Source organism: Lygodium microphyllum, chromosome 19 (assembly GCF_053477565.2).
Source record: "Lygodium microphyllum isolate KBCC chromosome 19, Lygodium_microphyllum_v1.1.10, whole genome shotgun sequence".
Taxonomy (NCBI): Eukaryota; Viridiplantae; Streptophyta; class Polypodiopsida; order Schizaeales; family Lygodiaceae; genus Lygodium; species Lygodium microphyllum.
The window spans coordinates 123490134-123495552 of NC_141153.1; the positions used below are offsets into that span (position 1 = coordinate 123490134).

General features: G+C 46.0%; 1 pseudogene; it reads left to right on the forward strand.

The window, feature by feature from the left end:
* The first annotated feature begins 3799 nt into the window (after positions 1 to 3799).
* Positions 3800 to 4546, forward strand: LOC148020338 (uncharacterized; annotated as a pseudogene).
* The last annotated feature ends 873 nt before the right edge of the window (positions 4547 to 5419 follow it).

Sequence of the window (5419 nt, forward strand, 5' to 3'; positions counted from 1 at the left end):
CACCTAGAGCATGGTCTGATAAGATAGGATAGTATCTTATTACTATTGGCTTTCAGATTTCCAAGGCAGATTTCTCACTTTATGTGAGAAAAATAGAGAAAGGTATTATACTGCTTGTCATTTATGTTGATGATTTGATTATCACAGGTGATAGTGATGAAGATATCCTTCATGTGAAAATGCTATTGAAGCAAAAGTTTGAGATGAAGGATTTGGGAGAGCTGCGTTATTTCTTGGGCATTGAGGTGATTAGATCACCAAGTGGGATATGGCTCTTGCAGAGACAGTATGGATTGGACATGCTGTTCAAATATGGGATAACAGGCTGTAAGCCTATTTCAGTTCCTTTGGAGCAGAATGTGAAGTTGAGCGCAGATGCAGGTGAGCTTCTCGAAGACCCTACTATGTACAGACGCATAGTAGGAAGTTTGATTTATATGACTATTACCAGGCCAGATTTGAGCTATGCTGTTGGATTGGTAAGTCAGTTTATGCAGGCTCCAAGGAAACCACATTTGGATGTGGCTAGACGCATACTCAGATATGTGAAGTCCACATTGTAGCATGGACTATTTTATGAGACTGGGGTTCAGATACAGTTGTATGGATACACGGATGCTGATTGGGCTGGTAGTATTTCTGATAGACGATCTACCAATGGATATGTGTTCTCTTTTGAGAGTGCTGCTGTCACTTGGAGCAGCAAGAAACAGCCTACAGTTGCCTTGTCGAGCACAGAGGCTGGGTACAGGGGTGCAGCAATGGCTGCATGTGAGGTAGCTTGGTTGCATAACCTACTTTATGATATGCATCAGCCTACAAATGGGCCAGTTGTAATTTATTGTGACGACATGAGTAGTATACACTTGGCAAATAACCCAGTCTATCAGGCTAGAACAAAGCACATTGAGGTGCGTTATCACTATGTGCGGGAGAGGGTTTTACTAGGTCTTATTGTTCTAGTTTATGTCAGCACAGAGGATCAGGTAGCTGACATATTCACGAAGGCATTGGGCGCAGAGAAGCTGCGCAAGTTCAGAGACCTACTTGGTGTGCACGAATTGGGATTGAGCTTGAGGGGGAGTGTTGAGATATCGAGCTCCACTCGTGATATGCCAGGGTGACCGTTGTGCATTTATGTCACCGACTTGTCAGTTGTTGCAGATGTGGTTGGTACACCGCCCATGAATAATAGCTAGATGACAGCTATCCTTATCTACTCTAGTTCGTGGCTCAGTTAGTATGCCACCTTAGTTAGTTGAGTTTGGTTTGAGACCCATATATAGGGTTCTTCTATTTCTTTGTACCAGAGTTCTTTTTGGCTTACACAACTAAGAAGAGGAAAACTGTTTTCAGCCTCCACCTTTGTGTGTATTCCCCCATTGTGCAAGCAAGAAAGCTACAAGTGAGACTCCTTCCTTCTCTCCCACAATCTTGACACTCGGTTGGCAAGTGGTTTCCACCACAGTACACGCATTGGACGTGTGGGCGTGTTAGTCATCTCAACATGTCTTGCAACCTGGCTAACTCCATCTTTACATCAGCCAAGTCTTAGTTTGTCTCGGTGGCCTTCCCCTTATCTTGGGATGATGGGACCGATTGCTCACTAGAGGCTGACGCTCTCTCTGAGCTTCACGAGTTGTTCTCTTCTAGGTTCGAGCTCTTGGAGCTCCGCTCCTTCAATTGATCATCGACTCTGATGGCTTTCTCAAATACTCTAGCTAGCGCATCTCGCTGCAAGCTCGAATTGCCTGCCAAAGCCTTATATAACTCCTCGTCTCGAATTCTGCTAATGAATACTGTCGAAACTGCTCTTTCAGTCAATCGCTCGCCCATAGGGATTCTCTTGAAGAGACTCCTCATGTGGGTTACGTAGTCACGAATGTCCTCCTTCTCTTTCTACTTGACGTTCATCAAGCGTACTAGCAGATTGTTGGAGTATCCAGGCTCGGCAAATCTCTTAATGAAGAGATCCTTGAGATCACTGAAGTTGGCTCATTTTGCGGCATCTAGGCTTGTATACCAAGTCCTTCCCTTATCACCTAAGCAGAGCCCGAACGCTTGAGAGTGTTGAGTTAGGTCATTGAGGCCGTTGGCTTCGCAGACTTGCTTAAACTACTCTACAAAGCTGTATGGATTTTCGTGGGGTTGGTATTTCTTGAGTTGCTTGGCAAGGATAGGGATTTTAGACTGGATCTTTGAGCCTTGGTTCGCTCCTAATCTTGCGAGCAGCGATGTCGCTAGAGCCACAGCACTTTGCTCTGCTGCCATGTTATCTAGCAGTCCCTTCATGAGAAGCTTGCTCAACGTCAAGTCTCCTTCTAGGGCTCTCTCGTGATCTGTTCGGTTTCTTCTTGCTAAGTTCAGCACTCATTGTACCTCACGCAACTCCATGCTTTGCCTTTGGCTCCTAGCCTCCTAGTCCATATTGTATTCAACTATGCTTTGCAAAGCCTTGCGGGCTAGTTTCCTCTCTTATTCTAGGTCTGCAATGATAGCATCTGTCGTCCTGCCGCGGTGCTCGTACCGGGCATGTGCATTGTAGCTACTAACCATCTACTAAATAACCTCCAGGAAGACGTTTAAGTCAAGTTCCTCATTAGACCTATGGTTTGATCCTTCTTCTGCCATAATCGTGTTGTCCTGCTCAGCCAAGCTCTCGATCAGGTTGAGTAGATTTGTCAATTCCACGTCGTTGATGCCACCTGCTTGGTCCTACTTCGCGCGTTGATGGTTTGTCTACGTCTTGGGTCCTCTCCTACTGGTGGGTTCCTTGAGTGGTTTATCTGAGTGAGTTCCTTTAGTTATTGAATACAATCCTCAATTTATGGTCACTCAGTGTGCGTGTCACTCCTCGTGCACTTGTGCTCAATCAGGATTTCAATTTCTTTAAGTGCATTTAAGTGTGAAAATTCAAGGTGAGTGCAGCAAATAATCTCGAAGCGTCTCATGCCCTCTCGCTTTGTTTCGGGCCTGATAGGCTTGTTGGTCAATTTTCTGGCTGCCTTGACAGGGTTCAAGGTTTTTCTAGTATGTTGCCTCATTTTTTCTTGGCCAATCATGTTTTAATTGCTCAGCGCTTTGCATCTAGGTATCTGGGTCTCGCTGCTGTCTACTTCAGGCTGCCAAGCGGATGCTCCCTACAATTCCTTCTATTCCATGTGCTAGAATCAAGTTCTAGGCGTCAGAAGGACTTTCGGCAGTTTGCACTACTGAGCTCTAGCCAGGTCAGGTCAAATTTCTGAGGATTTGATAAAAATTTTCACTCGGCCCAGTTGATCCGAATTGCAGGGTCCGAGTGGGTCACTCGGACAGGCCAAGGTACATGGGTCGAGGGCCGAATTCGGGACTCAAACAGGGTAGAATCGAACGGGTCGAGGCATAGACTTGGATGAAGTCGCTTGGACGGGCCGAGGCAGTTGGGTCGAGGGCCGAATATGACACGTGGCCGAGGGCCGAATCCTATGGCTCGGATGGTTTGGCTCGAACGGTTGAGGGCCGAATGGTTGACTTAGACGAGCCGAGTAGGTTTGGGCCGAGTGGGCCAAATACAAAAGGACCGAGGGCCGATTCTAGGACTTGGCCCAAAAGTGGCCGCTTGGACAAACCGAATGCGGCACAGCGTCGACAACGAGAGTTCGATTTCACTCGATTCTTGCGATTTAATCAATCGTGGCAAGCATAAACCTCCAGATCCTATCTAGGGGGATAGGGGAAGGGATTCGTATATCTGAATAGAGTGGTAGGCTCATCGATGGTGCGATCGAATCGAATCGTGTGATGGCTCTCTCTCTCTCTCTATCGCATTGCATACAGAGCATATATGGCATCTCAGGAGATGGCTCGAACGGGGGATTCCACATCATGGTATGCACAGACTAGAGCCTGGTTTGATAGACATGGGCTGGACATTGATAGACTCCCACCTCTTCTATATGATACTCAGGCTCCCATTTACACCCTCTCTCTCTCTGAGAGGAATAGATTCATCAGACAGGAGATATGGCATATTTATATACAGAGGACATGGGTCAGCCCTACACAGCCACTGCTATCGAAGATGGCACATTATTATACACAGTTCTTGAGCATATCAGAGCAAGGATTCATAGAGATTCTGAGATATATGTAGATCTATATGCCACATCGATTGAGAGTTCTTATTGGACGGCTCAGTGTATCATCACATCAGCTTATGATTGAGAGTGGAAGAGCTAGTGGCATCCCATGGGAGGAGAGGATATGCCCCCTTTGCAGATCAGAGGTGGAGAGTGAGGAGCATTTTGTTCTCAGATGCCTGGCATACTCAGAGTTGAGATCTAGATACACATTGAGTAGCTCACTTCAGGGATGTATGGCTGATATGGATCAGAGATCATTTGGCCGTTTTCTGGGAGTGGCATGGTACATCAGAGAGTAGAGCACACAGTGGGTCCCAGTCAGAGAGGGACCCATCGAGGCAACTATTACACAATTCTTTCAGACAGACAGAGTGAGAGCTACTGTACCAGCCTCTAGCCAGACCTTCGGGCTCACACTACAGTAGGCTGAGGACCAGCATACCCGATGTCGCATGAGGATCCGTGGGTTTTGGACCCCACAGCCACACCGACAGGAGATCCAGAGGATTCTTGATTTACATCGACAACAGACTGAGATCCGACGACACTCGACACATTGGATCTCAGATCTCCAATTTGCTCTTTCTCCATGGCCGATGTACCACATCCTGCATCTAGGAGGGATCACCTGCTATTAGCGACTTCGACGACTGCTACTACATCCTAGGATAGTATATCTCCCTGCATCTGTTACATATACACATTGCACCACTTTATCACAGCTAACAGTTGTTTCCCTATCATAGCCGGCATTTGTTCCCCTTTTGTAGCCATTATCTGGAGTACCAGAGCTACATACGCATCTAGACATACACGACACTTATCACACTCACAGCACCGTATTTCAGTTTCCAGTTTTTAGCTTTTCATTCAGCACTTTTATTTTGGATAGTTGGACCTCATCAGTTGTATCACAGTTTGTCTCATAGGCCAGTTTTTGGTCTTTAAAAGACATTAATATAACTTTCTTTCTTTCTTTCTTTCTCTCTCTCTCACTCACTCACTAAAATGGTCACAAATGAGCTCTACCTTGGCCTCTTGGCTCTTATGCCCCTTTTTGGGTATGGTGTTGATGCCCCCAATCACTCACTTGCAGATCTTAGGCATCTCAAGTGAGCTTTTTGCCATTTTTTGCACGATTTTTGCCCTGTTTTGCCCTACTGTGCAACAGTAAACCCTACCCTTTTCCGGTGCGATTTCCTAGTCCTAACCTACTCTAGATGCAACAAGAATCGAAAGCAAAAAACTGAAATAATTTCTCCATGTTTCCCAATCATTAAAACAAACAAAATATCCCA